The 19658-nt window shown below is 34.7% G+C and overlaps 1 pseudogene; it reads left to right on the forward strand.

Moving 5' to 3' along the window:
- Positions 1 to 5610: 5610 nt before the first annotated feature.
- On the forward strand, positions 5611 to 15688 carry LOC107560537 (band 3 anion exchange protein-like; annotated as a pseudogene).
- The last annotated feature ends 3970 nt before the right edge of the window (positions 15689 to 19658 follow it).

The following is a 19658-nucleotide window of genomic DNA, read 5'->3' on the forward strand; positions in this document are numbered from 1 at the left end:
AAAAAAAAATATATAGATATATATATATATATATATATATATATATATATATATATATACCTATGTATAGGCAGCAGTAATGAGCAACAGGTGAATCAGGCATGATGAGTCTGGGCAATGGGTTATAGGAAATGCAGTCCAGGATTGAGTGGCAAAGGTATGGGATGGAGTGCCCTCTGGTGACTATCAAGGGCACTCCAGCTAGTTATCTCTGTGAGGACAATAAACACAGAAAACAATAAGTAAGTCCGCCTTAAATTTATGACTGATACCAAGAGTATAGCATCCCATTTTACATTATTATAAAATATGAAACTATAAATGTCCTACTGCCCGGGTTACCTTTGAGGTCTGGTACAAATATGACATGGGCTAGAAAAAATTGAAACAGCTTCACAAACAGTCTACTTACACAGTAGGCTACATTTCTGTGTTGCAAACATTAAATAATAACAAAAGTATTGATAAAAGTCCGGATGTAGACTCTGATGTTGCGGGAGCTGCAATCAAAACGGGTCTTTGAAAGTAATGATAGGCTACACTGCAAATAATGATCGTATATGTTACATTATTCCAGTAGGTGGCGAACAGTGAGTGTTAAATGTATATTTGATGTCTGAATCATTCATTCAAGAGATTCAAAACGAAGTCTTCATTTATCTTCATTTATTAACATGTTTTTTTTACATAATTAGGCTAACTCGTTTAAATTAATAAATATTTTAAATAGACTCATTTACTATAACATTAATAAAGCATTTTGTCAGAAACTCAAGTAAATTACATACTTCGTTTGGTTGTCTGTTTGGTTTTCAGAATCGTGGGAGAATCATAGCTTAAAAATACATAGGCTAATATGTGGCAACTAACTAATACCATTAGTAGGTAATATATTTATTATTTTATAGGTAATATTACTACTGTTTCTAATATCAAAATTAGTTCTGCAACCCAATTCCAATTTATTTCTGTGAGATGTTTTATTTGAGAAACTTGTTCTATCCTTCTTTAAAATAAATGACGCTTGGTTTGATATTTTGTTAATGCAAAAACATGCGCATATTCCTAAATGTGACTTATGGTTTTGGTTAATGTTGTGTGAAATATCATCAAATCATGGGGTTTCAACCACAAATGGAGTCAGATGGGTTCACCCCTGACAGTCTATGTCTGGGAACCACTGCGGAAGACAAGAGGGTCAACAAATCTGGCAGAGCACTCGGAAACAACTGCTGAAGGAATGACAAAATACACACCATCATTCAGCATATTATCATAATTCACAGAACAAGCAGAACTATACAAACACAACAAAGGAAATGGGAAAGGAAATATACCACATTCGTATGCCAAGGAGGATCATTCTTATGGAGAATAACAAGACACCACAAATCTTTTGAGAAAAGCATAGGAACAAATCAGAGAAGTCTCTCAGAACAAGAAGCTGTCAAGTTTACGATAATTTCCATAGCATGTTCAAGGGAATCGGGAATGATGCAGAACAACTCCTCTTAACCCTTTATTACATGCATTATGAAAGTTTTCAGTTTTCTGGCATAAAATAGACCTGGTTACTTAAATTAATAATAAAAAATAATAATTATAAAATAATACTATAAGAAAATCCTATTTTTATCTATTTATTAAATTTTTATTGATGTCCAAACACATTGTAAAAAACGATAGTGAAGATTTTCTAATTCGAAGCTGTACATAAAAACAACGATTATTTGAGTATGTTTTACAAGAAAATACAGTTTCAGTCTTTCTACTTCAAAATTTCACATTTAATTCAATGTGATACTTGGCATTTCTTTGTAATTGTGAAAATTACAAGAAATTTCTAAGTGATACTTGTTTCTACACCTTTTTTTTCATTGAAATATGTTAAAAACAGATGTGCTGTTGTGATGTTTGTTACTATTTAGTGTTTTTGTAGAGAATAAAATCAAAATGGTCTTTTACCCAGGAGGGCCTTTGGTCCTGTTTTGCTCTCCTACAGTATGCAACATCTGTAAGCATTATGTACAAAACTGTCATGGTTGTTAGTGTTAAGACAACAAAACCAACGTGTGACAAAAACCAGAAGACATTTGTTTCTCAGGTTCTTTTTTTACTCTTTATGTGATAAATTGGATCCGAGGGTGTCTGAGAATATTTGTTTTCCTGCACGGCAATACGCTTTTCGCTCTGGTTGCAGTTTCAGTTGTATTTTCTGCACTGAATAACTGCTTTTAAGCTGTCAAAGATTCACTATTTGTCAATATTTGGACTTCTATTATATCTTGATATCAAGTCTTATTTTTTTCCTCATGCTGAATTTTGAAGTAATTCTGACCAAGCATATTTGGGCTTGTTTTGCATATACATTTCTGTTTTGTTTTATTTTATTTTGATCAAATAAATGCAGCAAGATCATAATGGACGCTATGACCTGAGTCTTGACCCTGTGAGCCTGCATGGAGAAAAATATTAGACAAGAGGTGAAGCGGAGGAGAAGAGGAGAATGTTCCTCGGGCAGTGCTCTGCTCATTGAGATGTTGAAGGTGAGAGATAACTAGTGTCATTAGAGTGTGCGTAGGTGACACTGGCTCTATAAGTGTGATAAAATACAGAGAACACACACACACAGTGGATCTTTCCAACCAGTCCACAGTTATCAAGGCATACTGTTTACTGCATCAATATTATGGGTGACTCCAGGAACTCATCGTCTTGGGTGTGTTTGTGTTTGTATAAGAGAAAGACAAAAGGAGATATGGATACATTTTAATACTTTAATGTGTTTAATGTCAAATGTATTTGCAACTGTACATACAGCTGGCCTAAAAAAGTATATAAATACTTTGAAAATATCAAAGAAAGTGGCATCTACAAACAAATGCTGTTTTTTTTAATTATTTTTTTATTATGTTAACCTTTTTTTTCATTTTTGAAATGATTTGTTTTGCAATGATGGGGTTTTATCATTTAAAACCCAGCATTTACAATTCAGCCTAACAACCTTATTTTTGTGACATCTGTGTGTGTGTGTGTGTGTGTGTGTGTGTGTGTGTGTGTGTGTGTGTGTATGTACAAAAATCATTCTGTAAAATAACTGATAATTTGATATTTGATATACTTTGCTCATTTGATATACTTTTTGATTTTGCTTTTTACTGCAATGACATAAAGATATGAAGTACTTTTCAAGTACTTTGGGGTATGTATGTGCCGATTTAGATGTGTGTCTGCAGGCATTTTAACAGTATATGGACAGTATAGGAGTTTGTGTAGAGGTGTGTCAGATATCTGCAGGTGTGCACAGAGTTTATAATCTCTGCACACTTTTGTGAGGGTCTGTGGCAGAGAATATTGCTTGAACAGTTGGGTCAGTTATTGAACATTTAAGGTAAGTGCAATTAGTATTACTATTATTGCCTTTTAACTGTAATTTAGATGTGTTTTGATTTACATATATTTTTAAAACATATTTTATTTTTAAACTGTGTTTTACTGTTATAAGTAGTGGATATAGTAAGATTTTAAAAATTCTATTCAAAATAGAAAATGCAATTAAATATTAAAATGTTCTATTTCCATTTTAAATCAAATTTCCATTGGATGTTGAACAGAATTACTTTAAATAAAAAAAAATCCTAAGTACATTAGATACCCAAATACAAAACTAAACTTATAATTGCTATATAACCATGCAAATAGCATAAATGATGACTTATAAAAGACTGTGTATGCATAGTTTTGAGCACAAAAACAATAACACAGATTACCGCATGAGCACAAATTATTATTCTCGTTCCATTTACTTTATTTACACAATTCTCATGTACAAGGGTCAACACAAACTAACCTCAAACAGACACACACATACACACACACATACCAGATTTAGTGGCTAAATGTATCTCTCAAGAGGTACAACAACAACATAATGCTAAGCCTTTAACAACAAAAGTCAGGTTAATTACTGCACTTTTTAAATTATTGAATAATAACTTTATAGTATAATAGTTTGCAGCATTGCTAGATCAAAATATTGTTTGCATGTTAATACTATTATGCTCTCTTACAATAATGAAGAAACACAAAATACCTTCGGTTTATTGTTGGGTTTTGATTTAATTTGTTTATAAATATTATTTATAGGTTATCTATTTCATAGGTCATAGTTTTATTGATTATTTTTTATATGCAGTTTCTAATATATAAAATGTATTTCACATACATAAGATTTTAAAAAATAAGATTTTTTAAAAGGTTTTAAATAATTAAATTGTCAACTGTATTGCTTTCCAGCTGCTCTGAATGTAAGCTTTAACATCAATAATAAAGGACACCGGTAAGCAAACATACCTATATACATCCATATTTCAATTTCGAACAGTTTATCATGATTCTAATATGACTGTCTGTGAAGTTACTTTCACTTGACTTGATTAATATGACAGACAAGCACACAGACATGCTCACTGATAAGTTTCCAAATTTGCACTTTGGCATGTGCCACAAACACTCCTGATGTTTGGAGGGTAAACATGAACTTTAATTTATCAGTCATCACTGGACAGGAAATACACACACATACAGTCACATCAAAGGTCCAGCCATCATGTTTAAAATGTCTACATCTTGGCTTTGAATTATAACAGCCAGTAGAACAAGAAGGACACTAAGTTATTGCATGACATCTCAAAGTTGTAACATGCAGTGGTTACCTCCAGAATCAAATTTTACTTGATCTGACCACCCAAAAATTACTTGAACAGGTCTGTAGCAAAATGTCAAAATGAAAACCTTAATAAAATCAATTAATTTACAAGTTACCACATGAATCACATTTGGTATCACTCTCTTTTAATGCCAATGTAATTACACGTTATACGTACTTAGTAACAAGCAACTAACCCTAAACTAATCCTTAACCCTAACCTTAAAGTCATAGTTTACCTAAAAAATTTTAATTCTGTCATCATTGAATCACCCTCAAGTTGTTCTTAACTTTTATGAGTTTCATTCTTCTGTTGAACGCAAAAGAAGATATTTTGAAGAATGTTGGTAACCAAACAGTTGCTGGTAGCCACTGACTTCCATATTATGACAACATTTTTTGTGTGAAGTCCCTTTAACCCTATAGTAAGTATATGTGTAGTTAATTAATATTACTCAGTAATTATTTGAGTAGTTACACAGTAACAATGACACCTTAAAATAAAATGTAATCACACATTTTTAGGTTACCTGACAAAACCTACAAAACAAAAGCAAGTCAAATTCATAAAAATCATCAAAATATACATTTTTACATTATTAATCAGTCTGCTATACTTTAAATTCACTGTGATGTTTTGTGTATATGTACACTCTAAAAAATGCTGGGTTAAATATAACCCAGCGCTGGGTTAAAAAAGGACAAACCCAGCTATTGGGTTGTTTTGACCCAGCTACTGGGTTGTTTTGACCCAGCTACTGGGTTGTTTTGAACCCAACCGCTGGGTCAAAGCAACCCAATAGCTGGGTTTGTCCCTTTTTAACCCAGCATTTTTTAGAGTGTATGATAGTTAGTAGAGAAAGGAATAGTAATAGTTTATTGTTATTTGTGATTAGGCTTACATGGAGATGAACGAGTCTGTGAAGAACCCAAACCTGGCAGGAGATGGGCAGATGGGTGGGCTATGAAGAGACCTATGATGTTGAGGTGGGCCGCTGGGTCCCGTCCCACATCTCCTACCTCACCTTCAAGAGCCTGGTGCAGATACGCAGGACAATGAACACGGGTGAGTCGGTGACTGTGAGGTCATTATGGGGTCAAACTTCAGCGCAGACTTGCTTTCAGTAGACTGAAAACACTGTGTGTAGAAGCACTACCAGACATTATATAACATTATATACCTCTGTACATTACAGTACATAATGCTTAATAGATCTATAGGTATTTATACAAACTCGATTCCAAAAAAGTTGGGACACTGTACAAATTGTGAATAAAAAAAGAATGCAATGATGTGGAAGTTTCAAATTTCAATATTTTATTCAGAATACAACATAGATGACATATCAAATGTTTAAACTGAGAAAATTTATAATTTTAAGGGAAAAATAAGTTGATTTTAAATTTCATGGCATCAACACATCTCAAAAAAGTTGGGACAAGGCCATGTTTACCACTGTGTGGCATCCCCTCTTCTTTTTATAACAGTCTGCAAACGTCTGGGGACTGAGGAGACAAGTTGCTCAAGTTTAGGAATAGGAATGTTGTCCCATTCTTGTCTAATACAGGCTTCTAGTTGCTCAACTGTCTTAGGTCTTCTTTGTCGCATCTCCCTCTTTATGATGCGCCAAATGTTTTCTATGGGTGAAAGATCTAGACTGCAGGCTGGCCATTTCAGTACCCGGATCCTCCTTCTACGCAGCCATGATGTTGTAATTGAAGCAGTATGTGGTCTGGCATTGTCATGTTAGAAATGCAAGGTCTTCCCTGAAAGGGACGCCATGTTGTGATTTCCATTACAGTAGCATTCCTGTATGTGATGCAGTGCCGTCTAAGGGCCCGAAGATCATGGGCATCCAGTATGGTTTTCCGGCCTTGACCCTTACGCACAGAGATTGTTCCAGATTCTCTGAATCTTTGGATGATATTATGCACTGTAGATGATGATAACTTCAAACTCTTTGCAATTTTTCTCTGAGAAACTCTTTTCTGATATTGCTCCACTATTTTTCGCCGCAGCATTGGGGGAATTGGTGATCCTCTGCCCATCTTGACTTCTGAGAGACACTGCCACTCTGAGAGGCTCTTTTTATACCCAATCATGTTGCCAATTGACCTAATAAGTTGCAAATTGGTCCTCCAGCTGTTCCTTATATGTACATTTAACTTTTCCGGCCTCTTATTGCTACCTGTCCCAACTTTTTTGGAATGTGTAGCTCTCATGAAATCCAAAATGAGCCAATATTTGGCATGACATTTCAAAATGTCTCACTTTTAACATTTGATATGTTATCTATATTCTATTGTGAATAAAATATAAGTTTATGAGATTTGTAAATTATTCCATTCCTTTTTTACTCACAATTTGTACAGTGTCCCAACTTTTTTGGAATTGGGTTTGTATATTAGTTATTATACAGTATTAGATTCAAATATTTTGGGTTGGTGAGATTTCTTTAATGTTTTGAGTCTCCTATGCTCACCACATCTTCATTTATTTGAATAAAGTGAAAACAGTAATATTGTGAAAAAAAATCCAATTTAAAAACTGTTTTCTATTTGAATATATTAAAAAATTTAATTTGTTCTTGTAATGCTGTTTTTTTTAGCATTATTACTCCTGTCTGCAGTGTCACATGATCCTTTAGAAATCATTCTAATATGATGCTCAAGAAACACTTATTATTATTATTATTAATAATATTATTATCAATGTAGAAAACAGTTGTGATGCTTAATATTTTTGTGGAAATCTTGGTACCTTTTTTCAGGATTTGTCGATAGGGCAGGAAGATCAGGATTTTCACATGGTAGACTATCTTCATAAAATTATTTATAGATTAAGCACATTTTTAAATTACCTGACATTTTTACAGTTGCTTTCAGTAATTTGTAACAACTACTGTACTAATCTGTTATGTATTATGTAGGTATGTGTGTGTAATGACTTATTAATGAAAGTTATTATCAAGTGTCCCCAACGAAGCTGCTCTGAAATCTTAGTCCCAGTCCTTTCCTGACATCAGTTCAGAGGGTTATTAGCACGTGTGGAATATGAGCAAGAATGTAACTTCACTACACATGCTCAGATGAGATGGTAATAGATAGTCAGTGTCACGAAAAACCAGCTCAACCTGTGCTCTTCAGCTGTGTCCTTAGTGTTTATGTCTACTGTAATAAAGCTCAGGCTCAGTCAGAGTCCTCTTCTTCTCTTTTGCCTTCCTCTCTCTTTATTACTGTCTTTTTCTTTTTTTTTCTTTCTTTCTTTTTTCCCTTGGATCAGGTGTGATGATGCTGGACAGAGAGGAGAAGACGCTCTCCAGTACTATTGAGAAGATTGTGGATGCCCTGGTTAGCAAAAAGGAGATTCAGCCAGGGGACAGAGATAAAGTTCTTCAAGCATTAATGCACAAACAGAGGTACTACACACACCACACCCTTTGACATAAAAAATCAAGGTGGACATAATTTTCCCTCATTGAAAAGTTGCACACCCTTGTGTACTGAGCGAAAGCAGCGTTGTTTTAACCATTGCACGTGCAGATCTTCTGTGTTTGTGTGGAATGTAATTTAAAACTCTGAATTTCCCCTACATGAGACAATATATCGATATAGCTTTATATCGATATACAAATGTTGCAAACAAATGAACATTATTTTAAGCCATTCAAACTAACTCATAAGCCTACAGTTTCAAGCGGATTGCCTTCCTGTCAGAAGTGTGTGCTGTTTAATGCATTTGAGACTTGTAATGTAAATGTTAGAAAGTAACTGAAAGTATAGTAAGCAAGCCAGCACACATGCCAGCAAGCAGACGGAGCACACTAATTTTGACTACATTTTGTAAAATATTTTGCATCCAAAAGTGGAAGCACTTCAGATCTCTTCTCCCATTTACAACAGCACCATAAACTGTAGTATGAAGAGTATTATTGAGTTGCAGCCTGTTGCAGTAATTTAAAGTCAGAAGACAATTTAGTGTTGTTACATTGTAACATTACCAAAAATTACTGTCCCTCTATATACGAGGTGTCTTTACATACATTAAAAAAAAATCCATTACCATGCTCGTCTCTCTTTTTTTTCCCCCAGACTTTTTACTGTTGAACGCAGTAGTCATCCTGAAGCCAGTTTACAATTAAAAGCTTTAACAAACTTTATTCCTTTCTTTCTCTGCAGCCAGTCTGTCGAGACCCAGCCTCTGACTTCAGGTGTGGAAATGGAGAAATTCTCTGTCACAGAGAAAGTGAGCACAACTTTTCTTGTTTTAACTGTTCTGAGCATACCTATCTCTATCATTGATTTTCTTGGTTTCGGAGACAATAACGTCTCCACATTTTTTGACTATGTCGTTTTATTCTCAACTAAAGAGGGACGCAACTGATACTGCAGAGGCCTCGATGGTGCTTGTAGGTGAGAATAACATCAATTTCAGATGAGTATTTTAAAGACAATAATGAGTTTAACATTTTGTAAGTCGTTGATTTCTTGCGCTTCTGTTAGCAAACATTGAATGTATTTTTACCCTATAATTGTGCTGGTGTATGTGTAAGGTGCTCTGGAGTTCCTTGAGAGGCCTACCATAGCATTTGTGCGTCTACGGGATGCTGTGGTGCTGGAGTCGGCCCTGGAAGCTTCCGTGCCTGTGCGGTTCATCTTCATCCTGATTGGCCCAACCACAACTGGCATGGACTATCATGAGTGTGGCCGAACAATGGCAGCACTACTAGCAGACAAAGTAAGAGAACTGACAGGAAGAGCAAATCGGGCATCACTGCAACAGTAACCTATTTAGATTTAGCATGACTTTTCTGTTAATTAAAAAGAGATCTATGTAAATGGCTCCCTTAAATATGTCACTTAGGTGTACTTTAAAGAGATGAATATGCTTCTTAACACATGACAAATTACATATAACCTGATCATTATAGTTATAATTATATTAGTAGAGGAACTCAATCTGACATTACAAAAGTATGACAACAAAATCATGTAAAAAAGTGGAACGGTCAAATAATGCAACCATATTAATTATTCATGCCCTATTACATGCTACGAATAAGTTCATTTAAATTCTCCCATCATGCTTTTTCTCCTGACTGTAGTTCTGTAAGTCTCAAGACATTGAGTACATTGTAGGCCGAGTGTGGGTTGGCGCTTGGCTGGTGGTCATCGTTGTGGTCATTGTTGCCTTTGAAGGAAGTTTCCTGGTCCGCTTCATTTCCCGCTTCACTCAAGAGATCTTCTCCATCCTCATCTCCCTCATCTTCATCTACGAGACCTTTGCCAAACTTGGCAGGGTGCACACTTTTTTATTTGCCAATTTAACGTGCATTCTTTTGCATCTTTAACATGCAAACATTCCTGTACTTTTGTATCTTTTGGCTTCATACGTTTGCTACATTTCATTTTTTTTCAGGAATTTAGTTAACTAGAGACAGATAACATATCACATGCAAAAGGCAACCAACCTAGACAATATAATTTAATTTACTTTATCAAAATGTATGTCTGCCAAGTTTTCAACAGTAATCCCTTTAATACAATATTACAGTAATTGACGGTGCTTGCTAAGGCAAATTACCAGCCTTAAATTGTGTGGCTTTTTGAGATGTGTGAGATTACTTGTCTAAGCTGGACCAGCAAGTGGGCTCTTCTGCCTTGGGCTTGTAATAACAACCTAGCGATTTCTAACCACCCAGAACTCTATAGCAACTACTTAGCAATGCCCAGCAACCAAGCAGAACAAGCAAGACAACATGCTTACAACCACTCAAAATACCTTAGCAGCAGTGAGTAGCAACCACCCAAAAGACCCTAGCAACTGCTCAGCCACATGCTAACAACCACTCAGAACACCATAGCAGCTGCTCAGCAATGCCCTAGCATCCACACAATACAACGAGCCAATGATTTTGCATGGTCAAGCATGACTCATATTTTCTTCACAAAATTATCATATGAAAAATATCACAGATTTGTTTCCTAAACTTCAGTAGCTAATAGTAGCAAAGAGGCTCCTTTTATATCTTTATGTATTTTACACTTCTTGAGCATGCTACTGGTCAAAAGTTTGGAATCAATAAGATTTTTTAATGTTTTTCTTATTTATTTAAATTTTTCTTTTATGCTCACCAAGGCTATATTTATTTGTTCAAAAGTACAGTAAAAATGTGAAATAATATTACAATTTAAAATAACTGCTTTCTGTTATTTATATATACATATATATATATATATATATATATATATCATAATGTAATTTATTCTTGTGATGGCAAAGCTGAATTTTCAGCAGCCATTACTTCAGTCTTCAGTGTCACATAATCCTTTGGAAATCATTCAAATATGCTGGTTTGGTGTACAGTTATTATCAATTATTATTATTGGTGCTCATTTATTAACAATGGTTCATATTATTATTAATGTTGAAAACCGTTTTTGCTTAATATTTATGTGGAAACCATGATACATCGTTTCCAGGATAAATAGAAACTTCAAAAGAGCAGCATTTATTTGAAACTGAAATCATTTTGTAAAATTATAAATGTTTTACTGTCACATTTGATCAATTTAATGCGTCCATGTTGAATAAAAGTATTAATTTCTTACTTACCCTAAACTTTTGAATGATAGTGTATCACAGTTTCCACAAAAATATTACACAGCAAAAAGCAAAGTTTTCAATATTGATAATAATAAATGTTTCTTGAGCACCTAATAAGCATATTAAAATGATTTCTGAAGAACCATGTAACTTTTAAATAAAGAACAGTCATTTAAAATTGTAATAATATTTAACTGTGTTTTTAATTAAATAAAGCAGCCTTGGTTTCTTTAAAATAAAAAAATTTAAAAAATCAGAATTATTCCAAACTTTTAACAGGTAGTGTCGTTGTAATTATACTAATTCAAGACATTAATTTCATCCTTCATTCCAGGTTTTCAAAGAACACCCTCTTATCCTGAATTACAAGCATTTAAACAGTACAGCTGAGGATCATTGGCACTCAGTAGTCAACTATCAGAGATTCCTGGACAATGCTACAGGCAGTGTGTCTGTCCTGAGGTCTGTTCAACACCGGCCTTATCCCCAACACAGCTCTTCTGTCCATGTGTCTCATGTTTGGCTGCTTCTCTATTGCATACTACCTACGCATGTTCAAGAATGGCAGATTCCTACCAGGCAAGGTAACTAGATTTTGAATAGTTGGAAATTTGACAAATGTACTTTATCGCAGTCTTCAATCAGTGGGTTCCATTAATGTAAAGAACTGAATGTTTGATGCATAGATTCGACGTTTGCTCGGTGACTTTGGAGTTCCCATTGCAATTTTCCTCACGGTTGCTGTCGATATCAATATTGGGGATACGTACACTCAGGTATGCTTGTAAATGATTAATTATAATAGAATTCAACATTGGAAATTCTAATTTTAATTTTAGATGAGAATTAGATTTTTTTTTTTTGGATGATGATGATGATGATGGGTAATAGCTGCTTTTAAAGACAGTTGACACTTTTAGGATGCCAAAGCAGATCCAATCCTATAAAGTTACTGTCTTGACTTCTTTGGCCTTTGAATGTGTCACAGAAACTGGTTGTGCCTAAGGGTCTTCAGGTGTCCAACCCTAAGATGCGGGGATGGTTAATCAACCCTATGGGTGAACACAAGCCCTTCCCCATATGGCTGATGTTCGCATCTATTGTCCCAGCGATGTTGGTCTTCATCCTCATCTTCCTAGAGTCTCAGATTACCACGTGAGTGATGTTTTCAGAAGGAAGATGATTTGACAGAACTGACAGGATCAGACAAGAGAATTTTCTGTTCTTTATTGTTATTGATGTTACCATGAAGAATCTTTAACAGCCATGGAATCATCCCATTACACATAATATTCTTAATAGTGGAAAAAATGTTTGTTTGTTTTTTTGAGAATCACAAAAAGGTTTTTTGTGGAACCCAAAATGGTTCTTTTATTCCATCGCTACAAAAACACCCTTTTGGAACTTTTATTTTTAAGAGCACAACATAACAAAATTAGCCAATCAGAATATATTTATTATAGTTTAAATAAAATGTACAGTTATGTGGAGTACATGGAAGCTTGTTTCCGCCACAGGATAAACAAATAAAAAAAAGGTAAACTGTGACTTTTTATCTTTTCTGAGAATAAAAGCCAGAATTGTAAGATATAAACTCGCAATTTTGAGAAAAAAAAAAGTAATTAAATTTTTTTATTCTGTAGTGTGGAAAAACAGAATTGTGAGATGTAAAAACAGAATTATATGAGAAAAACGTTTTTCATTTATATCTCACAAGTATTGTTTTTTTTATTGCGAGTTTATATCTTGCAATTCTTTTATTGTGGGAGAAAAAGTTGCGATTACTTTTTTTATTCTTTTATCCCATGGCAGAAACAGGCTCCATAGGAGTAGGATGACACAGTGTGGCAGAAACTGAAACAAAAAATCCTCTTTGAATAATGGTTTGATTTATTGATAATGATTTAATTAATAAACAAATCTTTTCACTTGCCTCTTGTTTTTTTTTGTTTTTTTTCAAGACTAATTGTGAGAGAAAAATGGTCAAGGGTTCTGGCTTCCACATGGATCTTCTCATCCTGGTGAGCATGGGAGGTCTGAGTGCCATATTTGGCATTCCTTGGTTAAGTGCTGCAACTGTACGATCCGTATCTCACCCCAATGTTCTGACTGTTATGACCAAAGGCCCAGAGATTGAGAAGGTTCTGGAACAGAGAGTCAGTGGAGTAGTGGTGGCTTTGCTTGTTGGTATGTTGACGGACTTCTAAACTTCTAAACATGGTTCTCACAATACTACACTTCCTAAAGGTACATCCTCTTTGTCTGTTTGTTTGCAGGTCTGTCCATTCTCATGGAGCCCATTCTAAAAATGATTCCTATTACAGCTCTCTTTGGAATCTTCCTCTACATGGGAGTCACATCCCTCAGTGGGATTCAGCTTTGGGATCGAATGCTGCTCCTCCTTATTCCCAAAAAGTATCACCCCAATGAACCCTATGCTACAAAAGTATGTGTCTCTCAGATGTTCTCACATCTTCCATTACTCTGTTGGAGTGTTTTGCATTTTGGTTTTTCCTTCTTGTAAATGTTACATTCTCAAGGTTGGTTGCCTTTTGCATGTGAAACCAATTGATCCTGGTCTCTGTCTCCCTCTGCAGGTCAGCACCAGTAGGATGCATGTGTTCACTGCGATCCAGATCGTGTGTCTGGCAATCCTGTGGATGGTGAAATCAAGCCCTGTGTCACTGGCTCTACCGTTTGTCCTGATCATTACCATCCCTCTGCGCATGTCCATGACTGGACGACTTTTCACTGAGCAAGAGATTAAATATGTAAGAGACATAAAAAGTTAATTGCAAGCTGGAAACAAAGTGCATTGAACTTAAACCATTGCATTTTGTTGATATTCAAGAACAGTAACAGTAGGCCCTATGTTTTAACGGGATATTTCCCCAAAAAACAAAAATTATTTACCCAACACTATGGTATTCTGTAGAATTAAAACATTTATACTTTTAAGAATCTACAAGCAAAAAATAAAAAAGCTACTGTAGCAGTAGTCCATAAGACTTCACACCAGACATCACAAATTTCTGAAGGCTGTAATTCCTTATAATTTGACCTCCTGAAATTAATTTAAACAGGTAAAAGGGCATCACTACTGTATACAGTATAGTCAGAGTGCACTTGACTAGAGAGGAGCATTGGTGATCTTAAGTATATGGGTTAAGTATGCAACACCAGAAGAATGTATTAAATTATTTAATAATTTAAATGGATTTCAGGGAATAAAGAAAAGGAAAAAAAGAACAAGATTTATGTCAGGACCACTATCGTCAAAAATGATTGACACTTAGCATACAGTTTGGAATAGCAGTGTGGTTCTGTTATGGGCAAAAACTCCATCCAAAATGTAGCAGATATCATTAATGTTTTTAATGACATTTTAGTGCAACAACATTATTCAAGATAAAAGAAGTCTGATTCGGGAAAATGAGGAATATCAGAAAGTCAATCCTGACTGTGACAAAAGGAGGAGCTGGGGATGGAGGAGGGTAATTTGCTCCTGAGCAAGCGATAAAGCTGCTGAATAATACTGAATAGACTTTATATAGGAATGTAGTGAAAGGCATTGTATTCCTATAGGTAGACGTGGATCATAGCATCAGCTTATGCAAACATTACACTTTTTTTTGTAAAGTAATCAATTTAAGCTATTTACTAACAATATTTTTATGTTAAAACATGCACACTTTTACTCTTATTCAAATGCCTACTATGTAGAAAATGCAAAACAGCAAAATGTTTTTTTGCTGTTTTGCTGAATGTTGTCCCATCACATTCCGTTATAAATTACATAAATTATGTAAATTACGATTCAAAAAGGTTGAGTAGTTTGCATCCGCTTTTAATATCTTCATGTTAAATTGTTCCTATTTCAGTTTTAACATGAGATCTTTCTAGATTACTCATTAATTAATCATAAAAATGAAAGATATATGAGCAAGTTATTTTATATTGTATATCAATGCCAAGATTTGAAATGTCAGCAGACATTGAAACAGTCAACAAAGCTGGTTAATATTAATTCTGAAACTTCTGAAACCACAGTTCCAAATCAATTCAGAGTTTAACTCAGATTCATGAATAAATTAGCCTGATTTGTGAAGAAACTTTCTGAAGCATCAAAAGATTCTTCAAAAGCGCTGGTTTGTCTTGTTTTGTCCACTGAAAAAATGAGAGCATGCAGATTTGGAAATGCATGAGGTTGAGTAAATGATAACAGCATTATATTTAAGAAGTTTCTATAAACATATTTAAATAATTTCCTTTCTACTTTTTATCTTCAATGTAGCTTGACGGTGATGATGCCAAGGCAACATTCGAAGAGGAGGGGAGTGGATGTGTATTCTGAAACTCAAATGCCGTTATAGATCATTTTTCTGGAACCAAATTAATTTTTCACAATCAGAGTCAGCAGAATTAGAGTGCAGCCAGCATATAAAAATGTTGACAAAATGATACCCAACTTTAATCCCATTTTAATGCAACTGTGACAAATTCATTTTATTGATGTGTGTGTGTGTTGGAATTTTCTGTTAATTATTGTTATAATGATCAATTACAGTTCTTACAAGATGACATGTCATCATGACATGCAAAATTTGGATGTACATACAAGTGCCTTTTATGAGGTCTTTAAAATCAGATAGGACCAGCACCTCACAAAGGTAAGATATTTTTTTTCATTACAAAGAAATATATTTTTAAATACTTTGTCTTGTTGGAGGAGTAGATTTGCTTTGTCCCTCTTATAAAGATGTACCAGTCTAGACATCATTGGGTGACTTAAACCTGAAGAATGCATTTCCTGAGGAATGTATGTATTTTATGCTGTCAGATAGCTCTACATCAAACAACATGTTCAATCGTATTTCCTTTCCATGTTACAAGCAAATAAGACAAACAGCCAAAGTGACACTTCATAAATGTGAAATATTTAATATATATAATATATATATATATAATAAATTCTGTAAAAATATGTCTGATAGTTTGTTGTTTTCCTGTATCGTCACCATCATAAAATGTTGTAACATATTGGAGCCTACAGTTGCCTTAACATTTCAGATGCGGTTCATCATTCTCGATGACAGACCAATACATTTTTATTGAAAATACCACAATGTTGCGCAGCTTATTTATATGCTATAAATGGTTATAAAAAACATAGGAGCCTATGGCAGGGTTCTCTGATGATCGATAACATTTATAAGAGCTTTAAGTCAGCATCTTTACATGTATGGCAGCTATTCCATTCCAAGCATCTGTTGAATTCCAACACAAGCACACCTCATTCTGCTTAATGAAGTATTGATTAGGTGATCCCCTCATCCATATCTTATTTAATGAGGAAAAGTACATCACTACCCTCTTGCAACAAGACCAGCTGGATGGCAAGAACAGTGCTAGTAGTACCTCGAAAGTAATTGGAATCAAGTAATAACTATTGATCATGCCAAAAGAATTGAAAAGAAAAGTTGTGAGTGAGGAAAAGAAGGGTTCAATTCTAGCTTTCCTGACGGAGGGATACAGTGAGCGTCAGCCTGGTTCCATCCTTAAAATTTCAAAGACAGAGGTTCATAAGAACAAGGTCAAGCTGCTGAGATTGGGGACAACAAAGCTACAGACCGGCAGAGGGCGAAAATGACTTTACACTGACCAGGATGACCGCCAACTCATTCAAATGTCACTTAACAACCGTACGACAACATCAAGTGACCTACAAAAAGAATGGCAAACGGCAGCTGGGGTGAAGTGCACAGTGAGAACGGTTCTGAAGTCAAAGTACAAAGCTAGAAAAGAAGACATCAATGAGAAGTAAAGAAGAGCCAGGCTGAGGTTTGCAAAAGACCATAAGGATCGGACCTGAGTCCAGTTTAAATGTGAGAGAGACCTGGAGAGGCCTACAAGTCAAAGTGTCGCACACCCACAGGGTTATTCCACCCAATTTTGTTTTCTGAACTCTTCCTAAGTTAAAACATTAGTATTGTGTTGATGAACTTGTTTTCTTTGCATTATGTGACGTCTGAAAACACTGCATCTTTTTTGTTATTTTGACCAGTTGTCATTTTCTGCAAATAAATGCTCTAAATGACCATATGTTTATTTGAAATTTGGGAGAGATGTTGTCAGTAGTTTATAGAATAAAACAAAAATGTTGATTTTACTCAAACACATACCTATAAATATTAAAACCAAAGAAACTGATCATTTTGCAGTGGTCACTTAATTTTTTTTCCAGAGCTGTATTTTCCATGTTTAAGAATAATTTTGAATCATAATATAATTTTTATTAATAATTTTTTATATTTCTGTTTTCATTTTAATTTTATTTAAGGTTTTAGTTATAGTGTTGTGTGTGTGTTTTGAAATATGTCTATATTGTTTTTTTTCTGTTTTTTTTTCAGATTCTTTATGTTTTTTTTGGGGGGGGGGGTTTAGTTTTAGTTAAACTAGTTTAACTAAACTGAATGAAAATGAGAAATGTTGCTTTGACAGCTAGCTGAAATTAAATAAGTTTTATGTTTGTTTGTTTTTTCAGTTAATGCTTATTTTATTTCAAACAAATATTTTAAATGGTTTTATTTTAGTTTCTGTCAACAATAATAACCATGATATGCAAGGACCATTATTTTAAGAATTCATACATAACAAATTTGCCTTAAGATAAAATGAGTTCCTAGTTCTGTCTGCACCCATGCAGGGAACCATGGACCGCCTCTAATATTTGGCCAAGGCTGCTTGTTGACCTCAGTGAAGGGCTTGGAATGAGATGCAGTGTGTGTCCTGTAAGGTCATGGTGGGTGGGTAGGTTTTTTGACTAGTCAATAAATAAATAAACATTAGCAAATCACTAAAAAAAATTGATTTCAATCAGCGAAGCAGTTGAAATCCTCATGTTTTTTAATAAATAAACTAATCAAAGAAATAAATCTAATACAAAGAAACCTTTAAAATAAAGCAAATACAAAATGCTCATTAACAAATCTAAAAATGTATACATACATGAGCAAAAATGTATAAATAAATATATAAACAAATAAAAAGCAAGCAAATAAGAAGTAAATAAAACATAAATGCACTTCAACGCAAAAACAAATCTCCAAATTTAATAATTTTCAATGATCTTGATTTTAAATGACAACGTAAAAAAAGTAATCCTCAGTTAATTGGCCTTAAGGTTGGCATGTTTGAGATGTTTATATGTAATTAAGTCTAAATTAAATCTGTTTATCATATAAAGTGATTGTGTCTCTTCTTGAGACTAGGATTAAACTGCTCGATTCATATGGATTACTTTTACAATGTCTTTATGAAGTTTTTGGTGTCAAATTTTGGTGGAATGGCCTTTTAAAGGGGTCATATGATGCGATTTCAATTTTTCCTTTCTCTTTGGAGTGTTACAAGCTCTTGGTGCATAAAGAAGATCTGTAAAGTTGCAAACACTAAAGTCTCAAAACCAAAGAGATATTCTTTATAAAAGTTAAGAGTCAGCCACGCCTACCTAAAACGCCTCGTTCTAACACGCCCCCACATATCTACCTCACTATGTGGGAAGATTTGCATAACACCGCCCAAATGTTCATGCAAAGAAAGAAGGCGTAACTTTTATTCTCGCTGTAGTATTGTTGACACTGCACTGTGTGCTTCGTTGTGAAAGCGAAACTACTTTGTTTGGCCTTCCAAAAAAGGACGATATCCGCTTCGTCATGCCTAGAGCTGATCCGTGCTGGTCGCTGAGGGAATACATCAACTTTCATCGTGGACGAAGTGGAATCCAGCCCGCCTCAGCTCACATGTGGTTGCCGCTCATTCGTCGGATCTGCCGGGCACGCAGTTCTCGACCCCGCCGCCTCAGCTCACTCTTGCCCGGCCTCAACTCACTCTATCCCGGCCTCAGCGCACACTAAGCCGGGGCTTCCCCTCACGCTAGGCCGCTGTGTTTTTTCGTTTATAATGGGTTTTAATATTTTTGTCTCGTCGCTCCGGCCGGACACGGCATTAACAGTATGTTGAGGGGCGTAACATTTCTGTCACACGCTTGAGGTATTCAGCCAATCACAACACACTGGACAGCTGGCCAATCACAGCACACCTCTGATGAGCTTTGTAAAAATCGACACGTTTCAGAAAGGCGGGGCATAGAGGAGAAACAATAATGTACAGTATGTGGAAAATAATGTGTTTTTTTAACTTTAAACTACATAAACACATTTCATTACACCAAATACACCAAATAATGTTCTTTTTAGCAGCATCATATGACCCCTTTAATGGAGGGACACAAATCTCTCATTAAAAATATTTGTATTTGTGTTTTTCTAAGTTTTATTGTCTAAC

The sequence above is a fragment of the Sinocyclocheilus grahami genome, unplaced genomic scaffold, assembly GCF_001515645.1.
Source record: "Sinocyclocheilus grahami isolate Dianchi unplaced genomic scaffold, SAMN03320097.WGS_v1.1 scaffold733.1, whole genome shotgun sequence".
Classification (NCBI taxonomy): Eukaryota; Metazoa; Chordata; class Actinopteri; order Cypriniformes; family Cyprinidae; genus Sinocyclocheilus; species Sinocyclocheilus grahami.